General features: G+C 39.6%; 1 protein-coding gene across 1 annotated transcript in view; it reads left to right on the top strand.

Annotated features, from left to right (window-relative positions):
- Positions 1–27,731, top strand: part of HCN1 (hyperpolarization activated cyclic nucleotide gated potassium channel 1) — a gene marked incomplete at its 3' end in the record, with an annotated part of 302,392 nt that overhangs the window by 193,921 nt on the left and 80,740 nt on the right. The window lies entirely within an intron of this gene.

Raw genomic sequence — 27,731 nt, 5'->3', positions numbered from 1 at the left:
TTATCCATTGAAGCATATCTTCTAGTCATGCAGGAGAGTTACAGTTTCCTGACCAAGGCAAGATGCTCCTGAACCCGAGGAGTTCAGATCCCCACAGAATTCTCTCATGTGATGGCTGTTGTATTGGTCATTTGGTGCTGTGCATGGTGATGCTCACAGAGGTTGCTATGAAAGAGACATCACTTAAAGGCACATTCTTCCCAGGGCTAGGGCTAGAAGCGTCGTATTAGATACACCAAATTGAAGGGAGTGTTCTTCTGCTGTGTGGCCCTTTTCTTGGTCACTGTGCTTGCTGTATGCTAGGAGCCCCTATGTGCTCCTGATGTCATTTAGTCCTCTCCGACCCCACAGCGCACATTGCGGGTCCCAATTTTATAGCGAGGCAGCTGGACTCTGAGTTGTTAATGTCACCACTGTACATTGAAGAGCTGAGGTCTAACTCTGGTGTGTCCAGTTCGAATCCTCCAAAGCTCTTTCTGGGCTTAGCTATTTTCCTCAACATCTGGAACTCGGTCAGATATTCAGGGTCCTAGTCTGCTTAGCCTGCCATAAGAAATACCATGCACGGGGGGTTAAACCACAGGTATTTATTTCTCACAGTTCTGAAGGCTGGGGAGTCCAAGATCCAGGTGTCAAGTTATAGAAATAAGCCATTCATAAATTTTACATTGTACACTATTTCTGACTGGAATGATGAAATCTCACTGTCCTGCTTCACCCCGCCCACGATGGGTGTGTCCAGCTTATCTGTATTCACTGCCCACCAGTCAGTCACTCAGTCACCATATTGGTGATCAGATCCACTGTCCTGGCATCGCACTACTATGGTTAAGTAGCCTTTGTTTTACTTAATCATGCCTCATTCACCTAACTTCCATTACAGTATATCACTATAATTGCTCCATGTTATTATTAGTCATTGTTGTTGATCTCTTACTGTGCATAATTTGTAAATTAAATGACCAAGGCAAGATGCTCCTGAACCCGAGGAGTTCAGATCCCCACAGAATTCTCTCATGTGATGGCTGTTGTATTGGTCATTTGGTGCTGTGCATGGTGATGCTCACAGAGGTTGCTATGAAAGAGACATCACTTAAAGGCACATTCTTCCCAGGGCTAGGGCTAGAAGCGTCGTATTAGATACACCAAATTGAAGGGAGTGTTCTTCTGCTGCGTGGCCCTTTTCTTGGTCGCTGTGCTTGCTGTATGCTAGGAGCCCCTATGTGCTCCTGATGTCATTTAGTCCTCTCCGACCCCACAGCGCACATTGCGGGTCCCAATTTTACAGCGAGGCAGCTCGACTCTGAGTTGTTAATGTCACCACTGTACATTGCAGAGCTGAAGTCTAACTCTGGTGTGTCCAGTTCCAAGCCTCCAAAGCTCCTTCTGGGCTTAGCTATTTTCCTCAACATCTGGAACTCGGTCAAATATTCAGGGTCCTAGTCCGCTTAGCCCGCCATAAGAAATACCATGCACGGGGGGTTAAACCACAGGTATTTATTTCTCACAGTTCTGAAGGCTGGGGAGTCCAAGATCCAGATGTCAAGTTATAGAAATAAGCCATTCATAAGTTTTACGTTGCACACTTTTTCTGACTAGAATGATGAAATCTCACTGTCCCGCTTCACCCTGCCCACGATGGGTGTGTCCAGCTTATCTATATTCACTGCCCACCAGTCAGTCACTCAGTCACCGTATTGGTGATCAGATCCACTGTCCTGGCAACGCACTACTATGGTTAAGTAGCCTTTGTTTTACTTAATCATGCCTCACTCACCTAACTTCCATTACAGTATATCATTATCATTGCTCCATGTTATTATTAGTCATTGTTGTTGATCTCTTACTGTGCATAATTTGTAAATTAAAATTTATCAGAGGTGTGTGTGTCTGGGGAAAAGCAGATGATATGTAGGGGTCAGTGCTATCTTTGGTTTCCAGCATCCACAGAGTGGAGCACGCTTCTGCTGGTACCTGGGGATACTGTATATGATGGCGCTAACACTTCATTCTTTTTCTTTTCATAGTTTCAAAAACTCAGTGATGCCCACTCTGTCGGGTTGTTGTGATATTTATAAACACTGTCTATAAACGAGCACATCTGGCAGCGTCAGCACTCGAAATATTAGCCGTTAGCAACATGGTCCTGTAGACCAAACTGTGGCAAAGCTGGCTGTTTTAAACTCACCCTTGCTGTTTGTCATGGTTCAGACATTGGCCAAATACCTCTCACCCTAAACCTCTGCAGGCTGATGATCGTCTTGTTTAATTTATCCTCTGGAAAGTCTCACCTCTCTGCCTCCAGCCTATCTGTACTTGAACTTCTGTTTTCTGTCGATCTGAATTTTGTTTCACGTTCCCTCTGGATTCCTACTGACTAAGTTCTGTCCAATGTGCAACGAATAACAGTCTACTTCACCTCCGGTGCTGCCCGGGATGTCACTCCAGCACCGTGTGAGTCTTTGGAATTGACGTGGTGCAGGGCAGACTCCCACTGTCCCTCTAGGGAGGTTACCAATAGACGTAAACTTGTACACCTTTAGAATAATAAAAATGCTACCACTTTCTCCACAAACCATTACTTTGTGTCACAAGGCTCCAATGTTAAGTATATAAATCTCTCATAAGCAACTTAAAATTTATTCTTTTATTCTCTCCGGAGAAGTGAAAAGTCCCTGATGCCTGCTGAATGTACCTCGTAGGAAGCGAGGAGCTCACCCTGTGGTACTCTGTCACGGGGACACCGGGAACACCACTCCCAACGGTCAGCTAATGCACCGCCTGGGTTAACGCTCCCCCCACCCAGATCATGTTGGTTAGGCTGGAGGGTGAACCAACAGATTTCATAATGTTCTCCTCTGTGATATTATTTTTTCCAATTTGAATGCAGGCATTGAACAGACATTAACTGAGCACCTACTATGCACCAGGCAGGTGTTGTCTTACACGCAAAATGAAGAAAGACATGTTTTCCATTTTAGCTTCACTTCAAGTTAGGAAACCAAATCATTTGAAAAGTGTGTTTCCTGAATATTTCAACCTTCAGCAAAGCACCTGAAAATTGCATGTTTTACTGGCTAGCCACAAAAGAGGAGGTAGGAAGAGAAAGGAGTACAGGCGGCTACACCTTAGTGCCCAGTCTGTACTTGAACTTCTGTATTCTGTCGACCCGAATTTTGTTTCACGTTCCCTCTGGATTCCTACTGACTAAGTTCTGTCCAGTGTGCAAAGAATAACAGTCTACTTCACCTCCAATGCTGCCTGGGATGTCATTCCAGCACCGTGTGAGCCTTTGGAACTGACGTTGTGCTGGGCAGATGAGGTGCAGGGCAGACTCCCACTGTCCCTCTAGGGAGCTTACCAATAGACCGTAACTTGTACACCTTTAGAATAATAAAAATGCTACCACTTTCTCCACAAACCATTACTTTGTGTCACAAGGCTCCAATGTTAAGTATATAAATCTCTCATAAGCAACTTAAAATTTATTCTTTTATTCTCTCCGGAGAAGTGAAAAGTCCCTGATGCCTGCTGAATGTACCTCGTAGGAAGCGAGGAGCTCACCCTGTGGTACTCTGTCACGGGGACACCGGGAACACCACTCCCAACGGTCAGCTAATGCACCGCCTGGGTTAACGCTCCCCCCACCCAGATCATGTTGGTTAGGCTGGAGGGTGAACCAACAGATTTCATAATGTTCTCCTCTGTGATATTATTTTTTCCAATTTGAATGCAGGCATTGAACAGACATTAACTGAGCACCTACTATGCACCAGGCAGGTGTTGTCTTACACGCAAAATGAAGAAAGACATGTTTTCCATTTTAGCTTCACTTCAAGTTAGGAAACCAAATCGTTTGAAAAGTGTGTTTCCTGAACATTTCAACCTTCAGCTAAGCACCTAAAAATTGCATGTTTCACTGGCTAGCCACAAAAGAGGAGGTAGGAAGAGAAAGAAGTACAGGCGGCTACACCTTAGTGCCCACAAACAATACATTGACTATAACATGGTCTCATCAGCAAGTTGTGCATAAAGGGTGTTATTGGGGATGTCACTGTGATCTGAGCTTTTTTAAATGAAAACTCCCCTAGCTATAAAACAGACTTTGATAAACAGAGTTTGGTCTACTATACTCCTTTAATTATCCAGGGGTAATTTACTCATTCCTGCCTTTATTTCTTTCTCCTGTATCAACCCCAGGCAAAATTTGATTTTCAAAAGTTGCAGAGTGGTAATAATGCATGAACTTAATAATATATGAGAGATATTAAATCATTACAAACCATACACAATGTTTAATATAAAAATGTGCAATTGCCTTCATTACTAGTAAATCAAAATTAGTAATTAAATCTTATACAAATCAGCTGTTAACCACTCGTTATACAATGTATACTAATATAATACGTTTTTACAAGTTCATAAGGAGACCATGGTAAATTAAAGTGACTTGAATATTTTTTTAAATGAATGTTTCTTCATTGCTTTAAGTTAGCACTAAAGTGATAAAAAAAAAAAAAGCAGATATTCTGACCAGAAGGGAAACAATGACCTTCATGACTCTTGACAAGAATAACCAAAATTTTAAATTAGAGAAAATTCAAAACGTATTAGCACTAACCGCAGAAATGAATCCATAGCAGAAAATGTGAAACAGGCTAAAATCATTTCTAAAGTCAAATTTCACAATGTTGCTTCATTTTTACAGAGTGAGACTATGTCGAATAGTACTCTTGTTGTTTGCCATATCCACAAGTCATGTTTCTACTACGTTCCAGGAGCTTTGCATGTGGTATCCATCTCATTTAACCCTTGAGGTGACTCTGCACGTATTACTCACAGTCTTATAAAGGACAGCATGGGCTCTCAGGGATGAAATGGCCTCCTCACTGTAACACAGCCAGCAAGAAGCCAACCAAGAATTTTACTTAAGAGCCATCTCACTCCAAAGTGCATGCTCTTTCCATCGTAATTTAGACTTTACAGGACGAAGACATAATGTTCTGCCTCAGATAATGCCCAGAAATTTTGAAAATGGAAAGTGATCAAGTACTACCTCCATACAATCTTAGAAAAGCAGGATTTGTTCATAGAGCCAGAACATGAAATACTTCTTTGTACTTCAAATGACTTAGCAACAACACCATCACATATTGTACCATAATTTTAATCAGGTAGTTTCATCAATGGTAATGAATCAACATTTTTGTGGATTAAGGATTAACTTGAAAGTATTACCAGAGAGGAGAGGTCCTCATTTCCCTTGGTTGCTAGTGGGGGTGGATTTCTAGCGATATCCTGAGAAAAAGAATTTTCTGAGACTCTTATGGGAGGATACCATATTGTAGAAAGTTTTTTTACTGTGGAATCAGACCTCCAATTTCCAAGGATTCACTTCCCTCACTCCTGCTGAGGAAGAAGTCCCATTTTGCCTTTAGCAGGGCTAAAATCAAAGTCAGGGCCCAGAATTGCTTTCCATGTCTGCATGGTCCAATTCAGCATCAGCTGGTTTAATTTACGTTTCCCCACTGTTGTCCATCAGTCCATTGCACGTGGGGCCTCAGGGATTAAATGGCCTCCTCAATTTCAAACAGCTATGGGTGAATGCAAGGAGACCAAGAGCGAGCCAAAAGCACAAAAGCAATAGGAGAGAGAATTCTTTTGTTTAGGGGATTGTGTGTTCCCAAATTGTCATGGCTTTGCAGTGGCCCCGCCCATTCTGGCCAACCATCTCTGTCCCCAGGTTTGACCAAGTGGCAAGTACCTTCCCTAATCACCCAGCTTCACTGTGCTTGAGTCTATCTCCCCTTTGATGGACCCCTTCCCCCAGTGATCTGCAGGGAATGGGCGAGTATTCCCTGGGGAGTGTGAAATTGCAGCTTCCTGGTGAAGCTGCCCAAATGACATGCCTATCATGCCTGGCCTTCCCTTTATTCCTTTCCTATTACTAATAACTAGCCAATTACAATTATATCATAGTGTTTTTCTAGTTTATATATCAAACTTCCAGATGACCTACATTCTTTACAAGCATGTTATGCTTTGTTTTAATTGTAAAGATTTTAAAAAATAACTTGTAGTCTGTATGCACACATGAAAATAAAAACAATTTAGTGGAACCATACATTTGCTATACAGGTTCATATCTTAGAAATATCTTAGTTTTGCAACACCAATAATTGAACCAATGTCATGATTAAGACAATAAATTTTGTTCACACATGATGTCTCCAAAAACTATAACTTGGTCAGATCTAACCAAACACCTGGTGTTTGCAAGAGAATTTGCAAGAGAAAGTAGAACTATCTAAAAATGAAAGGCTGAATAGATTATAGAGAACACAGAAATATTCAGAGACCTGGGGGAGAAGCAAAAGAATGTCTCTCAGCAGAGCAATTATAAGGCTTAAATGTTAACCCTGAGCACAGCAAATTGTGGAAGGTTTTTATTTAATGATTCCTTTAACTAAAAGCTGGGTTTGAGACCACTGTTCACAATTTTTTTAAAGATATGACAGTGAATAACATTCTGGGGACAGCCAATAGGTTTGTGTGGGTTTGTTTGTTTGACATTTAAGGGTAGACAAGTGTGATGTATTCAGTTCTTGGTATCTTGGAAACAGGAAGCTGTAAAAAGCAATTTAGGAAGAAAACATGCTAAGAAAAAGAGAGCTGACCACTGTGTAGGAGTCAGCTCAGAAAACACTGGTATGCCAAGCACACCCAGTATGAGAAAAATGAATGAGTAGACGGTAGCAATAGAAATTATTTTTCTTTTGAGTTATTTATTTAATCTACATAAATGCATTTATTAATTGAGATATAAAATGCTAAAGCTATACTTCCGTATTTCAGATAAATTGTCAACATCATTAGCAATAAACAAAGTGAAATATGTATTCTGGGCTTATGTTAAGTTTATTAAAGAAAACAAATTCCCAAGTGCAATTTGGAAAATAATTTAACAATATTTTTAATTTAACAGTAACATTCTATGCCATGTAATACAGTGAAAGTAAAAATTTTCTCCAATGTTTGAGACATTTTGGCGAATTTGTGTTTTCCCCTCTAACTTTTAGGTGACCTTACTCAGGCGATAAATATCGATTTCCTAATTTCAACAAAAGCCATTAGCACTTGGTTTCTTGGTGTATTCATAAAAGCACAGGGATTACTATGTTGAGGTATTTTTAATCACAATTTTAATGTTTATTCTTATCATTTTAAAGTACTTTTTATAAGCAATGAACTTGGCCAGGTCAGGGAATTAAGTGATAGAGAGACATAGTTCGAACTGTAGCTGGGAAGACAAGAGGAAAATAGAAGCATGCAATTTACAGAAAACCCCAGCAGATCCGTGGCGGATGCTTTGGAGTCAGGCATCGGGAACTCTTACGGAAGCTGTGGTGGGCCAGATCCTGCATAAGTCCTGGCGGACAGTGGCGAGCAAGTGAGTTTTTCTTTACAAATAAAAATTATTATAGGATGGTAAGAAAATATTGTTAAGGAAGAGGTGAAAGTTGAGCTGAATTTTGAATGATGGGGTAGAATTTAAATTTTCAGAAAGGAAAGAGAGCCTTCAAGCATGTAGAATGTAGTGAGCAAAAATATTCCTTAGACTGAGAAAAAGAATTTTCTGAGACTCTTATGGGAGGATTCCATATTGTAGAAAGCTTTATTATTGTGGAATCATACCTCCACATTTCCAAGGTTTCACTTCCCTCCCTCCTGCTGAGGAAGAAGTCCCATTTTGCCTTTAGCAGGGCTAAAATCAAAGTCAGGGCCCAGAATTGCTTTCCATGTCTGCATGGTCCAATTCAGCATCAGCTGGTTTAATTTACGTTTCCCCACTGTTGTCCATCAGTCCATTGCACGTGGGGCCTCAGGGATTAAATGGCCTCCTCAATTTCAAACAGCTATGGGTGAATGCAAGGAGACCAAGAGCGAGCCAAAAGCACAAAAGCAATAGGAGAGAGAATTCTTTTGTTTAGGGGATTGTGTGTTCCCAAATTGTCATGGCTTTGCAGTGGCCCCGCCCATTCTGGCCAACCATCTCTGTCCCCAGGTTTGACCAAGTGGCAAGTACCTTCCCTAATCACCCAGCTTCACTGTGCTTGAGTCTATCTCCCCTTTGATGGACCCCTTCCCCCAGTGATCTGCAGGGAATGGGCGAGTATTCCCTGGGGAGTGTGAAATTGCAGCTTCCTGGTGAAGCTGCCCAAATGACATGCCTATCATGCCTGGCCTTCCCTTTATTCCTTTCCTATTACTAATAACTAGCCAATTACAATTATATCATAGTGTTTTTCTAGTTTATATATCAAACTTCCAGATGACCTACATTCTTTACAAGCATGTTTTGCTTTGTTTTAATTGTAAAGATTTTAAAAAATAACTTGTAGTCTGTATGCACACATGAAAATAAAAACAATTTAGTGGAACCATACATTTGCTATACAGGTTCATATCTTAGAAATATCTTAGTTTTGCAACACCAATAATTGAACCAATGTCTTGATTAAGACAATAAATTTTGTTCACACATGATGTCTCCAAAAACTATAACTTGGTCAGATCTAACCAAACACCTGGTGTTTGCAAGAGAAAGTAGGACTATCTAAAAAGGAAAGGCTGAATAGATTATAGAGAACACAGAAATATTCAGAGACCTGGGGAAGAAGCAAAAGAATGTCTCTCAGCAGAGCAATTATAAGGCTTAAATGTTAACCCTGAGCACAGCAAATTGTGGAAGGTTTTTATTTAATGATTCCTTTAACTAAAAGCTGGGTTTGAGACCACTGTTCACAATTTTTTTAAAGATATGACAGTGAATAACATTCTGGGGACAGCCAATAGGTTTGTGTGGGTTTGTTTGTTTGACATTTAAGGGTAGACAAGTGTGATGTATTCAGCTCTTGGTATCTTGGAAACAGGAAGCTGTACAAAGCAATTTAGGAAGAAAACATGCTAAGAAAAATAGAGCTGACCACTGTGTAGGAGTCAGCTCTGAAAACACTGGTATGCCAAGCACACCCAGTATGAGAAAAATGAATGAGTAGACGGTAGCAGTAGAAATTATTTTTCTTTTGAGTTATTTATTTAATCTATATAAATGCATTTATTAATTGAGATATAAAATGCTAAAGCTATACTTCCGTATTTCAGATAAATTGTCAACATCATTAGCAATAAACAAAGTGAAATATGTATTCTGGGCTTATGTTAAGTTTATTAAAGAAAACAAATTCCCAAGTGCAATTTGGAAAATAATTTAACAATATTTTTAATTTAACAGTAACATTCTATGCCATGTAATACAGTGAAAGTAAAAATTTTCTCCAATGTTTGAGACATTTTGGCGAATTTGTGTTTTCCCCTCTAACTTTTAGGTGACCTTACTCAGGCGATAAATATCGATTTCCTAATTTCAACAAAAGCCATTAGCACTTGGTTTCTTGGTGTATTCATAAAAGCACAGGGATTACTATGTTGAGGTATTTTTAATCACAATTTTAATGTTTATTCTTATCATTTTAAAGTACTTTTTATAAGCAATGAACTTGGCCAGGTCAGGGAATTAAGTGATAGAGAGACATAGTTCGAACTGTAGCTGGGAAGACAAGAGGAAAATAGAAGCATGCAATTTACAGAAAACCCCAGCAGATCCGTGGCGGATGCTTTGGAGTCAGGCATCGGGAACTCTTACGGAAGCTGTGGTGGGCCAGATCCTGCATAAGTCCTGGCGGACAGTGGCGAGCAACTGAGTTTTTCTTTACAAATAAAAATTATTATAGGATGGTAAGAAAATATTGTTAAGGAAGAGGTGAAAGTTGAGCTGAATTTTGAAAGATGGGTAGGATTTAAATTTTCAGAAAGGAAAGAGAGCCTTCAAACATGTAGAATGTAGTGAGCAAAAATATTCCTTAGGAGGAAGGGTGGTGCCTGAAAGTGTAAGGGCTGGAAGTCCGAGCAGTTTGACTGGGTGGAGAGTTTGTGGGAAGTGAGACTGAGAAAGTGAGAAAAACAGGCTGGAGCCTCACTGTGGGGCCCTGAGTGCTGGGCTGGGAGGAGCTGAGTTAGAAGCTAGAGGATTCACTGGGGGAGTTTGAGTTTCTTACCCTTATACCACATGCAATGATCTTGCCTCGCCCCCTGCTTCTGAGCCTAATGTTCCTTCCATTAACATCTCAGCAACGCAAAGGAGGCTGGCAGGCACCCAAAGGAATTCGTGAGCAGCAGAGTTGTCCATCAAATTGTTTCCATGTCTAGAATAATAGAAATATAAATCTTAGAGAAAAAAAAGAAGCCTTAGATTCCAGAAGTCTGCATTGGCTTATTACAAACGAACAGATGCCCAGAGAAGGTAAATGACTTTTAGTCGGTCGAATTGTTAGTGACTGATCTCCTGAGAAAACTTTCCTTCATTGCTGGCTAAGTGTTTTTCCATTTCCCCACGTGGATTCTCCCCTCTCTGCCCAAGCCCTGAGAAGCACTACACAGGCTGGGGCCCAGCGGAGGACAGATGGCGTTCTCCAATTACAAAGTTGAGGGAAGGTTTAAAAGAGACTGCTTACCCAGTTGTGAGTGGGATGTTGGAGGCCACAAGGGATAGCAGGGTTCCCAGGGAGAGTAATCCCAGAACCGTTAGCAGCATTAAACCCCAGAAAAGGGAGTCTTGTAGATGGGGCTGCATCCACAAGAGAATAGAAAACCCCCAGCCAACTCACACGGTTGTAAGTGGAGCCCAGAATCCTGACCACATTCCCCCTCCTCCCTCTGATCACTGGTCAGCGTCTCCCATGGACTGAAGCCAGCTGAAGTCAGAGGTAAGGGGACCTGTTGCTGCAATGTGTTCTGGTCAGTTTCCTGACCAAAGAGCAGAGAGGGAAGGACAGGAATGGAGGCCAAGCACATTTCTAGGAGGGGGCATATTCTCAGGTCTCCAATAGAAACCCTCACTCACTCCACTGTCTTAGGGGACTTCTGGCTTTGATTGCTCCGGCATCCTGGTCATCAGCACACCTCAGAGCTTCTTCCTGGCATCCTCCTGTTAGCTTCTGCATCTCTCATTTCTCACGATTTGAGGGTATCACCTCTCCCACAGAATCCTGATTTCTTGAATTGGAAGTCCTGTCTCCTAGTTGCTGCATACAAATCCTAGGTCCGCAGCCACTCAGTAAACTGCTGCAGGGTCTCTAGGCGACCCTCCCTTCCTCAGGACTTTGCCATATGTAATAATAACTCGTCATCCTTTAGGCCAGTGGTTCTCCACCTTGGCTGCACATTAGAATCACCTGGGAATCTTTTTAAAATCCTGATTTCTGGGCCTCATTCTCCAGAAATTCTGTTTCTTTGTTACTGGGTGGGGCCACAACATTAGTAACAAAGAAACAGAATTTCTGGAGAATGAGGCCCAGAAATCAGGATTTTAAAAAGATTCCCAGGTGATTCTAATGTGCAGCCAAGGTGGAGAACCACTGGCCTAAAGGATGACGAGTTATTATTACATATGGCAAAGTCCTGGGCCCCCTACCCCATAACAAAGAAACAGAATTTCTGGAGGATGAGGCCCAGAAATCAGGATTTTAAAAAGATTCCCAGGTGATTCTAATGTGCAGCCAAGGTGGAGAACCACTGCTTTAGGCTTTTTCAGCACAGGAAGCTGGATAGTGTCATAGAGCACCAAATAAATCACGAGATATTCGACCCTCTTAAGGAAGCCCAGACTGCCTCAGTACGGTATTCATCCTAAATTCCTTCAAGTGTCTGATATATGCTTGCAAAAACATTAGGTCATCATTCATGTTTCCTGACATAAAGGGACACGTATGCAAAAGAAGCCCAAAGACAGCACTGATATTCTCTGGTGAAGAGCACCCACTCCAATGGAAATGTGTCATTTATGCTCTGGTGTACTTTGGGCTCAGGTCATGCCAACATCATATAGAAGCAGCTGTTAAGCTCCCAATTTAAATAAAGTACTTTTGCAGAGAGGAATTAGAACTCCCTACTGGCAAACTGCTTTGATTGATACCTTCTGCTCCGAGAAGCAATTCCCAGCTGGCTCATGTCCTTAAGCACAGGGTTCGCTTCCATTTCCACAGTTGTGTTTCTCTCCCCACATCTGTCTTTAAGCCTGGGACCCAGCTGCTGACAGTTATATGGATTTATCAGCATCAGAGTCTAAATGGAATCTTACTGTTATTTTCCTCATGGGCTTGCCAGCCTGAACACATGACCTTTTTCCTACCATAACTTCATTTAGAAAAGCTCAGATTGCTTGGGTTTAAAAGCTGCGTGCAAAGCAATATTAAATAGATTAGACTGCACGAATGCTACTAGAATTATTATTTTTTTAGCTCAGATGAGCTCTGTGATAGGTTATTGCTCTGGTTTCATATTTGTATATATAGTATGTATTCAATTATATATTTAAAGAAATGAGAGCATATAATGGGCAAACATGGTTCATCTTTGTTTGCATATTATTCAATGAATGTAGTTTAATGGACATGTTTTCTCACCTTTGCTTGAATTTTAACAGAACACGTTATACTCACTTTCATTCTATCATTCTAAGTGTGAAAAGACAGGATTAAAAAATTAATAGGAAAATGCATTTGTACCACTTTGTAAAATCAACTCACAGACCTTAGTTGGCTTTTTTTTTTCTAAGATGAAATTCACATGAAACTGCCACGTTAGAATACTGAGGCACCCACTTTTCCATATGCAGATTTGTGTGGTAATAATTCTATATGCCACTCTGATAAGAGACATTCCATGCCCGCCTCCAACCTTGTCAACCTTACTTTGTAAAAATATACATCTTGGTATATTTAGAATTTCTATTCTCTTCTATCTTCGCCTTTGTCCAGTGGTCTAAACGAGATTTTGAGGTCTGTCTGACAGTTGTTGTTCCTCTTGCTTTGGGTTTCTTTTCTGGGAGATGTTTGGAGGATTAAAATTTTCCACCATGAAGTCATACACCTTAGCATCACCTTCATTTTCTATCCTCTGCACTAATGAGACCCTGGGTAGCTCTTATTTAATGAAGCTGCTTCTGTCTGCTCGGCCAAATTAAATTGATCATAGCCGACAGTGAGTAACCTATTGTTTTACGCATTTACATATTTTAGTGCATTCAAAAGGCCTTGAGAAAATTCTTAGTTTTATTTTGGGGTGTCGCAATTAAGATTACACTGTATTCTCTTCAGTCACCTGCTGGAGGCAATGACCTTGTATTTATGTTGGCGATGAAACTGGATATGATGCCATCCCTCACTCTGCAATAGGTGTGGCGTTACAAATCAGCAGTTTAAAAGTCAAATACCTCAGCAGCCCAAACTACATAGATTCCACCCCTAACTCTGACCTTGACCTAACTTAGTACCAAATACTGATACTGATGTTTCCCCTGATCATTGCTGGGGTTTTTTTTTCCAGACAATAATATATTACAGAAACATTACGATATCGTAGGAGGCAGAAAAGTAAATTATTAGTGCAATTTATCTAATACTAAATGATTAGTAGTCACTTCATCCCTCAAGCCATCCATCAAAAAGTCAGGGCACTGATGTTTAATGGCTACACATTACGTGCCTGCAACCGCACTAAGGAAAAACTCACCTGAACATTCTCCTTACCTTCTCAGTTCTGAGTTTTATACAAGGTCAAATCAACTCAGGATTGTTGGCAAAGGACATCCGAACTTCAGTGTATTTAAATGCGTTCTCCATTATTTGATTGACACATGGGGAGTGATTCTGGGAAGCCCTAGAAATTCTAAGATTAGGCAACTCAATATTGACATTGCCTTTATCCCTTTTTAATGTGTGGGGGGTAGTGAGGAATAGTAACCATTCAATGTCCCTGTTCACCAAAGATTCCTGGCTTATTTTTATACAGCGAAATCTCTGCTGCTTGTATTACCTACCCTAACCAGAAGATTGGAGCAGATTGAAAACAATCATATCTGATTAATTATATTTTGGAAAGCCAAAATAATGTTGTTGTTTTTTATTTTTTGTTTTGGATATGCACAAAAATCATCAGAAGCTAATTACCACCATATAAATAATATTGCATATTTAAATATGTGTTACCTGTGAGATCTCTCAGAGCTGTTTTCATAGGGTTAGTCTGGTTTCCACCTCTGCACAGTGGACCACACCTCTCCCTTCAATGCCAATGTTAGATGTGGCATCCTCGTTTGAGGGAAGCCAGAACAACTTCCGGTAGATTGTCAGTCTCTGAATGTTGATAATGTGTTCCAGTGTTTCCTGAAGGAAACGTGTAAAATATGTTATTTGCACAATTAGAGTGTCTTTCAAATTTAACTCTTGACACTTGGAGCCCAGGAAATTATAAAGATGTCATTGTGGAGGGACCTTTGACTTCATTCTGGGAGAAACTTCTGAGGAGGGAAATATATGACAGTGTGTCTGAAAACCAGCCAGGGGTGCCACTCCACAGACAAGGCTCTCACGAAGGAAAGAATGCCGAATGCATTTGAAAGACTCTGCATTATTTCAGTTTTTATAACAGTTTTTAAATATAGGCTGCGTTGTTTGTGCCATCTGCTGTATAGATATCAATTGGGAGAGTAGTTGCTCCAACTGCTAAGGGCATCTGTTTGATTTAATTTAATTTAAAGTTCACATCACAATCATAATGGAAATACCCTGAATTTTAAAGAGAAATTCTGGATTCCTTTGTGGTTCAGGTGCAAGCATGTGGCTTTTCAACATCTAACATAATTCAAGGTAGCTATGGTAACATGATACAACACTGTTACTAAGTCATTTACAGGGTGGGGCAAAAGGAGGTTTACAGTTGTTCCTATGGAAAATAATACAGTAATCCATATATATAAAAGCCTAAGCGACTGGTCAACCAACCGACTGGTAGCTATGACGTGCACAGACCACCAGGAGGCAGATGCTCAATGCAGGAGCAGGAACCACAGGCATGGAAACATGGAACAGACTGATGAATCTCAGAGGGAAGGGGAGAGGGGGCAAGGGGGAGACCAGGAAGAGATTAACCAAAGATCTTATATGCATACTAGAGGCCTAGTGCACGGATTCGTGCATCCTTGGGGTCCCTCGGCTTGGCCTGCACCCTCTCGTAATCCAGGACCCCTCGGGGGATGTCGGAGAGCTGGTTTCAGCCTGATTGCCCCACAGGCCAGGCCGAGGGACCCCACTGGTGCACAAATCTGTGCACCGGGCCTCTAGTTAATAAATAATAATACGAAAATAAGCTCTGTGCCTTGTGGACTCACAGCCATAAACCTACCTTTTACCCACCCTCTGTATATATTTTTCCAAGATTTTATTCATATAAGTCACTGCTGGACATTTTTGATACAAGAATGGTCATAGTTCACTCAATAGTAATAAGAATATTCAGAGAATATCTGCTTAATCTAGTGAATAGCATCAGAACCCTGGTGATGTCTTTAGGTTTATATTTTGATAGGATAACAGTGGTCAATTTGATATAAGGGTTTGTTTCCTGGAACTTCTTGCTGTTTCAAATAGCCTAATTTGTTAATATCCAGAGTGTACAACAAGGCTCAGTGGTTTTCTTAAATTTTGAAGACAAATTATTGGGCTTTGAGATACATGAATTCTGTGTTTAGCTTAGGTTGAGTGAGTTGTATTCTATATTCATAGGGATTTTTTTCCATTTAGCTTCTTAAAGAGATACTTTACCATGAACCCATTTTATAATTATTTAGTCCAATTAGTAGATGATTGCCTTTCAAAGTGCCTTAGTTCACTATCAAATTTGTCTTTAGAAATGTTTTAGTGTGTTCTGAAATAATTTTTTTCCCTGTATGGTTAATGCTATCAAGATCACTACTCTAACCCAAATGTCCTGCCCTTTCTTATTCCGTAATTATATTGCCATTCCAAATACTAAATATCCTTCTTTTTTTTCTGCCTCTCATAGTTCCCTAGCTGACTTTGTCAAAATACCAATTCATCTTACTTATGCAATTTGTCCCTGCGTAGTGTAGCTAACAAACTATGAAGAAAATACATAACCAGAATCAATTATAAATATCCTCAAATTGGCAGTATCATTGAGATACACAGGCAACCATGTCATTGCTAATGTGTAGTGCTGACTAATAATATTAACAGTAATACTGTCATTTATTCTTTCATGGCACCTACTGCTTTATAAAGAGTGTCACTACATTTTACCTCTTCAGGGAAAGCTGCCCTATGTTTGAACAGTAGTCATGTCTAGTAAGTTTATAGAAATAACTAAATTGAAAGATTTTAATATTTTTCTTTCTGACCTCTTTTGATACTTCTTTCTACCCCCCCTTACTTGGATTCTACCTTCATCTTGCATAATCAATGCTCTGGGATTTACTCTTTTGTGTGTTACTCATTTTCTCCTCTACGTTTATCTAAGCTCTTCTATTCCTCATGTGGGAACAGATCTGATTTTTCACCATTTGCCAACCTGATAGGGTAACTCCCTGCTAATCCAGCATGCCACTTCCCTATAATGGAAGAGAAGATGGAAAGGAATCCTGAGAACCATCCCATTTTCAGTGATAGCCAAAGGCAAGCCATGGACATACCAAAGCAACAGCAACCTGCCTATAGCCCTCTTATATGCCTGATACACATCGACTCTAATTTTGTCTCTTTTCAATTGGAAGGTCCTGCCTCTGATATTTTCTTTCAAATTTATGCCATTCGAGCCCTGCCTTTCCTCAAAAGAAAGAATTTTTTAGGGATGCTCCACGTGCTCTATCCCCCCTGAGCCAGCCTTTGCTGACCCTGTTTCAGAGTCTTGGGAGTCAACCCTGAACCCTATTAGGATCAGCCAAGGATCCCATAGGCCATGGCAAGAGGATATTTGGATACTGACTTATAGGTGATGCACAGGCATTTCAACTTTGACCTTCCAGAGACAATGCCACTGACTTTACTTTCTTATGTAAAACAGAGACTCAAAGGACTTTCTAGCCACTTAGAAGATATGGGAGAGATTTTGAGTAGGCCAATCTTTATCTTGATTCTCTTATTGGAGAATTGGGTACTTGTTTCCCAATTTTCATCTTGAGTGTGATTGAAGTCATCTCACTGAGGCTTACTGCTTCTTCAGTTTCCACTATCCAGGGGCCAGGGATCACACTGCCCCCATGGACAGCACACTGGTGGTGCAGAGGGACACCGCTATGCTTCTTCACCTTTTCTAAGCAAGCTTGGGTGGACAGACACATACACCCATATCCAAATACACAGAGATGATTTGTTAACCTAGGTCACTAGTGTCTAAAGACATGTGAGGGTGGAATTGGAGCAGATCATCATTTTAGAACCAGCTTGGGAAAATCTGGCATGAGTCATGAAGGTGGTGCACAAGAGAAACCATTAAGCTTTGAATGTTTACTTATTTCTGAACTATCCCTATGGACTGAGAAATGCGTGCTGCTAATTGTTAAGACATCCTCTGGCTTTGCAGTAAGCCATCGTGTCGTTTCCTTCCATGTCTCATGAGGTGAAGGAAGACATGTCTAGGACCTGTGTGGATGTGTTCCTGAAGGTCAGCCTGCCAGTGTGCCGCAAACCTGGCATTCGGCCTCGGATGTGATAGGTCAGTCTTTTCCAGGACTCGCACCAAGCAGTGTCAGCTCCCCTCAGAAAACACCAATCATCATGCCTCACACCCAAGTGGTCAGAGCTGCAGGAGGGGTTGGCAGTAGGTGATATTAGAACTGGACACAAAAAGAAATTCTACCAAAGAACTAAGGAACACTCCATTTCTGGTAGCATTTGCCTTTTTATTATGATACTAGTGCCATGAAATTCGTGCACATTAAAAGGGAATTAATTAGAGGAAATATTTTAATATTGCTATTTGCCCTTTCTCCGTAATAGAAGTGTCAGCGATGAAAGAAAATTAGTAAAATGTATATGAAAATCTCCCCCCTGTCAGAGTCTGGGGCACGCTGCAGGACCCAGAGTCAAGTCCCCGCCCACCCACGCGCACCTTGAAATCGAAGGAGACCCAGACCAGGATGGCCCCACCCCCATCAAGCCCCGCAAGGTGGGGAGTGCAGCCTCAGCTCCCAGTCAAGCCCCACCGGGCGGGGGGCACAACTCCAGGTCCCCCAGCCCAGCCCCATGCGCCTGGGTGGGGGGCGCAGCTCCAGGTCCCCCGGCCCCGGCGTGAGGGCTCAAGGGTGCCAGGGCAGGAGGGCGAGACGGCCATTTGCATATTAGCTCTTTATTATATAGGATTTTGTATCATACAGAAATAGAGTGAAAAAACTGCCCCTCTCCTAAAAGTAAAGTAACCTTAGTTTTCTATGCCATAAAAATATAGAGAGAGAATATCCTCATCAGTGTGATTTCAAATTGAATCCACTGCAGTTCAAAGGGAACCAGCTTCTCCCTGGCTGGGTGGCTCAGTTGGTTGGAGTGTTGTCCCATAAACTGAAAGGTTTCAGGTTTGATTCTCAGTCAAGGCACATACTGGTACACAGGCTGTATGTTTGATCCCTAGTCAGGGTGGAGGCAACCTATCAATGTTTCTCTCACATTGATGTCTCTCTCTCTCTCTCTCTCTCTCTCTCTCAAAATCAATGATGGAAGCATATCCTCGGGGGAGGATTTAAAAAAAAAAAAAAGAAACCACCTTCACATTAATATTTTCTTTCCATGGCAATGTCATAATTGAATATGGGACAATTATCCATGTATTTTTGTTTTAATTTTAATGAATTGAAAGGAGTTTATCAGAATTGGAAATTATGTCTGAATCACCATTGTTTCAATCTTATTGTAAGTTGATAGAATTTAAAGCTGGAAAATGCCTGGCCCATGTGGCTCAGTGGTTGAGCATCAACCTATGAATCAGGAGGTAACGGTTCGATTCCCATTCAGGGCACATGCCCGAGTTGTGGGCTCAATCCTCAGTTGGGTACTTGCAGGAGGCAGCCCATCAATGATTCTTTCTCATAATTGATGTTTCTATCTTTCTCTCTGTCTCCCTTTCTCTCTGAAATCAATAAAAATATATTTATTTTTTATTTTCTGTTGTCATTTTTAATCTTTACCCAAGGATTTTTTCTATTGATTTTTAAAGAGAGTGGCAGAGAGAGAGAGAAACATCAATGTGAGAGAGACACATTGATTGAATGCTTCCCACATGCACACTGACCAGGGTCTGAGATCAAGCCTGCAACCGAGGTATGTGCCCTTGACAGAAATGAAACCTGGTACCCTTCAGCCCACAGGCCAATGCTCTATCTACTGAGCCAAATCGGCTAGGGCCAATAAAAAATATATATTTTTAAAAAGCTAGAAGAAAGGGAAAAAAGAGAGAAAATAAGGGGGAAAAAAGGTTCTTTTGAATTCTTTTCTTTCTGTGTTATAGTTTCCTTGCTTATGAATATCCAAATCAGTCTATATTTGAATTCAAGGATATGGCTGAAAGAAGATAGTCTGAATCTTAAAAAGAAATCTCCTCTCTCTCTCTCTCTCTCTCTCTCTCTCTCTCTCTCTTTCATATACACACACACTCCAATGTAATGTGAGTGGAGAATTGATTTATCAGAGACAACTGAGACCCTAGGGATTTAACCTTTCTAAGTAACTGTACTACTAAAAACAGTATTAAGTTTGAGTCGACTGATCAAGTTGTTGCGTCTTGCCTCACTTCATGGTATTTTAATTTTCTTTGAAGTTGTACCTGAGATTGGGGAGTCCACACATTATAAACTTATGTGTATATAAGGCTTATGTGACTCTGGAAATCAAAGAAAAATATTTGGTCAGAGCAGTACCTTTGACACAGAAGCCGTACTACTAATACAATGAATGCACATCATAGGATAAGAGCTCTAAATTGGGGGGTAGGTTTCTAAAAATAACTACTCGATACTTTCTGCGTCTTACACAGCCTTACATGGTGGAGGGTTTCCTAGGCTTATCTTGTTAGATTGCATAATCAATACACCATGTTCTAGCATGTAATTGAAGGCTTGATTTGCTTGTCTTCAATGGAGGTTAAGCCTCTAAAGTTCGGTAACATGTACTGTGGCTGATTTGTGTGTTTATTTCTTCACTCTAAATAAGAAGATGAATTGTAAAAATATTTTCTAATGTAATACAATAATTTTTCCTGGTGTCATTTACCTTTTAAACTAGTGATTCAAACAACTTTAGCCTAAGGCACCAAGAATTTTAACTGGTGTGCGGCAAGAATTTTTAAAACATGCAATACCTGACTGTTGAGTCAGGGGCACTGACCTCTTTTCCCTTAAATTGTCAAATAAAAAAATGACAGCAATGAACACAATAGCCATAGGTGTGAATGAATCAAAATTATACCTATGTTTTGCCAGACTGGCAAAAATACAGTATATTTTTTGGTGTTCCACAGAATATTAGCAATTAGTCTGTGTGTGCCAGGAGGTGAAAAAGGTTGAAAATCACTGGCTTACTGGGATGTTTTTATATATTTAATTAGCCACTGATCTAATAAGAGTATATTTTCCTAAAATAGATAATCCTATGCCAGTGTTGAGCAATAGAGAGAGCAGTAGAGTGGCGGTCTGCATCATTGTACCCAGAAATATTGTGATAATTTAACTTGTACTCTCACTTCAGAATGGAGATGGTTTCACCAGACCATGGTTGATTGTTCCTCTTAAATGCCCATATGTGTACAAAGTATAGGATAGCAATTATGAAGGTACAGTTTAAAAGTGTTTTCACAATGGGCCAATGAAGAGATACCGCTTCTTACCATGAGGACATGGGCAAATTAAAGAAACTTTGAACTTCATCATTGTTAGTAAAATGAACATAATGAAAGCTGTGCTGGCTACTATAAGGTTGTTGTGATGATCACCAGATTCTATTAGATTCTTATTGTAAGAGATCTACAAAAACTGAACTCAATGCTTTTGTTGGTGGTGGTTTTATGGTTATTACTGTGATAATGCAAAAAAAGTTAAAGTGATAGTGTCAGGCATTTAGAGATACAAAGATTTGTTTTTCAATTCTTAGACAAACCAGACGAGACCTTAGGTATATTGTTCCTTGCTTATTAGATAAAAATAAAGTTAGGTGCTTCAAATATATGTATGTATGTATGTATGTATGTATGTATGTATTTACTTGTATTTATTTTATGATCCTGGGGATTCTGAAACTCAGCTTGCTCATAGAAAAATAAAATGCATTTTGCTATGATCTCTTAGAGTTCCAAAATTTCTATGAATGTATGAATAAAAGTCAATCTACTATAGGAAAACAAAAGTTTAGTTGATTGATTCTTTTATTTTATTTCATTATCTCTTCTTACCTCTGGTAGTGGAAAACCAGGCACAGTGGCAAATCCAAATTGAAAAAGAAAAAGAGAAGTTTCTTTTCCATAACATCAAAACTACATGGATATGTTCAATTCTAAGGGAAAATTCTACCATTAAAAGGGAGGATTTCAGAATTTGTAGTGGGTGAGAGCTTGACTCTGTGATAATGGAAAAGCTCTCTTGAATCTCAGTGTAAATAACCAAATACTAGGTGAGCTTGTCACCTTACACATTTCTCTTCTCCGTGGTTTAAATTTTTCTGTATTTTAGTTATGCCTAACTCTGAACATTGGATTTTAATAAAATTCTTCAAGATTTTTATATTTGTAGAGGTTGGAATTGTACCTAGCAGTCATAAAGTACTCTAAATATGTTTGTTAAATTAAAACACATACATGCACACATTATTAGTAAGTATAGACCCTCATTTACAAAACTACTTTAGGTGGAAAACATCACATTTATTAGCTCTTTTATATACAGCCACTTTATATAAAGTCTCTCAATTTATCTTCATAAAAAGTATAAATTCTTTCCACATGACACCATCTGTCCTACAAATTGACATATAATTGACATATATGCAAATTACCTAAAAATATCTAGTGCCTGACTCTTATCATTTTATGTGTGTGTGTGTGTGTGTGTGTGTGTGTGTGTGTGTGTGTGTGTGTGTGAATTCTCACCCAAGGTTATTCTTTCCATTCATTTTTAGAGAGAATGGAAGGAAGAGAGGGAGGGGGAGAGAGAGAGAAACATCAATGTGAGAGAGACACATTGATTGGTTGCCTCCTGCACACACCCCCAAACCTGCAACCCAAGTACATGACTTTGACCAGGAATCAAACCCATGACCCTTCGGCTCAGGGGCCAGTGCTCTAACTACTGAGTCACGCTGGCCAGGGCAAATGCCTCAGTCTTTTATATGGTAACAAACATTTGTAGAACTAATAATTAACAACAACCACCCAAGGGTTCCAATCAGGCTGAAAAGATGTTCTTATGTCTCCCACTCCTTTTCCGCCTATGGTACTACCTTCTTTACTAAGAGCCAAAGTTTGAGCCTGGCAAAGATTATGGTTCTTTGTTTTCCCTTTAATTTCAGTAGTTTTTACACGGCTAATATCCTAAAGCCTCGTGATTTAATGAGCAGAGGTAAATTATTTGAGAATGATATCAAAAGAGATGATCCACTAATTTGTAGCTCAGCAGTGCAGAGCTGTTTTACTAAAATCCAGAAAATTAATTTAAAAGTGCAGGTTAAACAATAGCACTTGCACCATAGGGCATCCCGGCTTAGTTTGCTTTGGCCAGGCGCTGAGTGAAAACACCCAGACCAACTGGTGTTTCGGATGGAACCTGCCTCCCAGTGTCACATGCACCTTCCATGTGGAGGTCTCTGGAGGATTAAGCCTCAGGCAAGAATTTCCTTCCAGAGCCCTGTCCCCACTAAATGACAGGATAGGTGGCTCCACCCCAGGCTTGGGGAGGCGGGGGAAGGAGGAGAGGGCTCTGAGAGCTCTCAGCTAACAGGAAAATGTAAACATGAAATACAACTGGATGGCCGAATCATCTTATTGACCTTGAACTCTCCAGAGAATTTTCCCTTAGAGGTTTTCTCTGATGAAAACCTGAGATAATTTTTCCTCTAAATCCCCTAACGGTGGAGCAGAGGTTTCCTTCTGTTGGTTGAACTGAAAACAAATACTTGAAGAATGTCTGTGTGATGGTTATGTTCTTAAAATGCTTGTAAAGATGGAAAAACCTTTACCCATGATCGAGTTAACATTTATTGTTTTAATGATATATACAAGCTCATGAATCCTTTTGGTGCTAATGATTCTGCTATTTCACAGACCAAATGTTTCAGTACATTGGTGTCCTTAAATGTATTTCGTAGGAATAAAAAAAAAAAATTTAAGGGAAAAAATGCTTGAAAATACTGCATTATAATGATCATGAATTTTACTCATATAAATGGTTAGGAACTATGTGGCTATGATATTTGGAATGGAGAGCATTTATATTGTAGTTCCAACAGACCTGTGATTGAATTCCAGCTTTGGCACCCACAAGTGTGGCTTTGAGTAAATTTCTTAATTTTTCTAAGCTCTGCATTTCTTACCTTGAAGAACAATATCGGTTTTCGAGAATGTTATGAGGAGTATTGAGATGATTTAATATTATTTTGCAGGGAGTTAAGTGTTCAGTGTATGTTACTAACTTCCATTTTTCCTTTATATTTATGCATTATATAAAACTAGAGGCCCAGTGCACGATTTCGTGCCCATTGAAAGGAAATTAATTAGAAGAAATATTTTAGAGGCCAGGGAGGGACTGCAGGAGGGCTCCAGGGTGTGTCTGGCCCGTCATGCCCAGTCCCATCGGCCAGACCGCAACAGCAAGCTAACCTACTGGTGGCAGCATCTGCCCCCTGGTGGTCAATGAACGTCATAGTGACTAATGGGTTGGACACTTAGCATATTAGGCTTTTATATATATAGACTAGAGTCCAGGTGCACGAATTCATGCACGGGTGGGATACTGAGGGGAATGGGGGAGACCGGAATGCCATTGACCCTCCCGTCGGGCAGTGGGACGCCCTTGCCAGCCCAAGATCTGGATCCATCCCGCTGACATTTGTGTCGGGAGCCACCTGGTGGCCACTTTTACATTGTTTCTTCCTTGTGGAGCATCAAGGGAGGTGAAGTGGCTGCAGTGCCCGAGGCCAACTTCCAGGAGGCTGGTGGCACTGTTGGGATTGTGCCCGTGGTGCTGATCTGTTGGTACCTGGCCTGTTCTCTGGAGATTGGACCTGCAGGACTTCTGAGGGAGTGAGTGGCTGCCAGCAGGCTGGTGGGCCATCAGGACCGGTCTCAGCTGAGCAGTGCTCCTGCTATGAGAGCACACTGACCACCAGGGGGCAGCTCCTGCGTTGAGTGTCTGCTCCCTGGTGGTCAATGCGCATCATAGTGACCCATCGTTCTGGTCATTTGGTCACTTAGACTTTTATATATTATAGATATGTTTACTAATACTTATATGTGCAAAAATATGTAAAGTATGTGTGCTTAAATTTACTTGTACAAACAAGAAGAGAGATAACAAATGAAAATATTTTGCTTAAATGCTCCTTGTAATTTAAAAATTAACTTAAAAATCTTAAAATTGTGTCTGATTTGGGGCCTTTCTATAATAAGTGTTAATGGACTCAGTATAAAAATATGGGTTAATATACATGCCAAATTAAAAAAATAATTTACTGATTATTTCAATTTTATTCTAAAGTAATACACTAACATTAAGAGAAATATGGGGAAAATATTCATTATCTCAAGCATCATTAAATTTTAATTTACAAATCTACTTAATGCAAATTTTGTGTTTGATCATCATTATTGAAGCAGGAAAGAGTACACTTAGAACTTGAGGGATTAATTGACCAGAAAACAAGTCTAGACTAAGCTCTAAAGACCAGGCCAGACATCGTTCTTTATATGACAACAGAAGTTTAGTTATGCACCAACTTTACATTTCACTCCCAGAAACTCTGTGATCCCTCCTGTAGTGAAAAGGGATTGGTGCCACGGGTACAAATGCTAGTAAGCAGATCATAACACTACAAATAAGAAAAAATAAATTTCTCCAACTGAAAAAACATGTATGTAATTATATATTATTTTAAATAAATTTTATTAACATTTTAATATATTTTATTGATTTCAGAGAGAAAAAGAGAGGGAGAGCGAGATAGAAACATCAGTGATGAGAGAGAATCACTGATCAGCTGCCTCCTGCACACCCTGACCTGGAATCAAACCATGACCTCCTGGTTCATAGGTCTACACTTAACCCTGAGCTACACTGACAGGGCAATATAGAAATCATGGTATTTAAATTATTTGGAGATATTGCTATCAAGAATATATATATATACACATACACACACATACATACATAGATTCTAAGAATAAAAGAGCTTCTGTCTTGTAACCTGATGGAAATAATTCAGTACTTCCTAATACATTTTGAAATATAGTACTCATATGTAACAAAGTTGACAGATTGTAAAATCCAAAAAAATATGGTACTGGTAGGCCAGTGGTTCTTAACCTTCCTAATGCCGCGACCCTTTAGTACAGTTCCTCATGTTGCGGTGACCCCCAACCATAAAATTATTTTCGTTGCTACTTCATAACTGTAATTTTGCTACTGTTATGAATCATAATATAAATATCTGATATGCAGGATGTATTTTCATTGTTACAAATTGAACATAATTAAAGCATAGTGATTAATCACAAAAACAATATGTAATTATATATGTGTTTTCCGATGGTCTTAGGCGACCCCTGTGAAAGGGTCGTTCGACCCCTAAAGGGGTCGCGACCCACAGGTTGAGAACCGCTGTGGTAGGCTCTCTTTCTTCCTGCATACTTTGAGTTAATGCTTGCTTTGCACAGCACTATACTATGGGAAATGCCATATATATTTCTACTGAATAGGAATGTTTGTACTGAATAATATTCCTACTGAATAATTCAATTTAACATGGCCTCATTGAGATGACCTCCACTTTTCTTCCCATTGACATTACAACTTAATATGATCTGTAACAAAAAGTCACAAATAATGTTTCATTCTGCTAAGATACAAATATTCTCAAAGATGTTTCTTAAATATTTCTGTTCATAATAAATATATGAATCTAATAATTCTAGGGGATATATTTCAAAGAACAAACAAATCTCAAATTAATACTTAAAAACAGTGGTAATTCTCTTTCAATCACTAATCAGTATAAAGCTTGCTCCCAGAGTCTATACTCATGGCTGTCATACTTCAGCACTGTGAAATTGATAGAAACCAGCTACTATCTTCACTGTTCTCTTATATACAGATAGTCAAAGATTTTACCTATTTAACATATTCATGCTCACATTTGCTTTCAATTGATAAAGAAGAGTTAATTCAGGTATTCAATAATAAAATATGTTGGCTTCTAAATTAACAAGAAAATCAGTTCAAGTGAAAGATGATGAACTGGAGAACTTTTTGTTCACATAAATGACTTAATGTGAGTTCAATGTCCTATTTTAGGAGATCTAAGGACACTAGAATAAATCTTTTCTTTTGTTGTTGTTCTTTTCTTTTCTTTTCTTTTTTGCCAAAGCCCATCACCCCCACCCAAATTCAATAACAATACAAGCAAGGTGTCAAAACAGATGCCTAGAAAGTATTTTAAGTTAAACCTTAAGAAAACTCAAAATATACCTTTTTCTATATGAAAGTTCCCAGATGGAATAATCAAATTTACCTATGTATGTTCCTGTTAATTTGGCTTAATGTATCTTCCCCAAAAAGTAATTAATTTCAATGATGCCTCAGAGAAGTAATGAATTAAATGAGTGAACACTTTTGAATAATAAGAAATTGATCTGTAAGGAGTAATTTGTTAATAAAGCCTTACCTAAAATTATAAACAAGATAAACCCTAATTAAATCAGAATTCATAGGTAACTTATTGTTTACTTTTAATGGGATCCAAGTTGTATGTAAGTGGGTAACATTTAGATGATATGGTAAAACACTTGGAGCAGGGATGGGCAAACTTTTTGACTCGAGGGCCACAATGGGTTCTTAAACTGGACCGGAGGGCCGGAACAAAAGCATGGATGGAGTGTTTGTGTGAACTAATATAAATTCAAAGTAAACATCATTACATAAAAGGGTACGGGTTTTTTTTTTTTTTTTTTAGTTTTATCCATTTCAAATTCATTTCAATGGGCCGGATCCGGCCCGCGGGCCATAGTTTGCCCACGGCTGACTTAGAGTATATAGTCTCCCGTGTGTGTTATTATTGATGTAGACTAAAATAGGATAGAGTCAATTTTAAAAGATGAAAGGAGAATAGCCACGTAATAAAAGAAATATGGTATATTGGGAATAGAAATGTCCCTGAATTTTCATAAAACCCTCTCAGATCCTAGCTTTTCCTCCTTTAGGTTTCCTCTTTGCTTTATTTTAATTTACTATATTAAATAAGAGTTTAAATGTGAGATTTGGGCTGAGCAGTTAATTTCTCAGCCTTAATACTTTTCTTGAAATTATCAGTATGGTAGGTTTATAAAACCAAGAGCCATATCATGTAGTGGTTAGTAGCATAGTCTTTAGAGCCAGAGGGCCTGGGTTCAAACCACGGAATCTTCCGCATACAGACTGGTAACCGTGGTAACCTTGTCTCCACAAAGTTATCCTAGGTGGAGAGCCACTGCTCAACAATTCTTCCGGATCAATCTTCCTGGAATACATTCAGTTGATAGCGTTCCCTGCTGAAAAACTTTCAGCGGCTTCCTGGATCATGTTGAAAAAC

This window comes from Myotis brandtii, unplaced genomic scaffold (genome assembly GCF_000412655.1).
Source record: "Myotis brandtii unplaced genomic scaffold, ASM41265v1 scaffold328, whole genome shotgun sequence".
Taxonomy (NCBI): domain Eukaryota; kingdom Metazoa; phylum Chordata; class Mammalia; order Chiroptera; family Vespertilionidae; genus Myotis; species Myotis brandtii.
The sequence above is the reverse complement of the archived record's forward strand: the minus strand, read 5'-3'. Positions and strand labels throughout refer to the sequence as shown.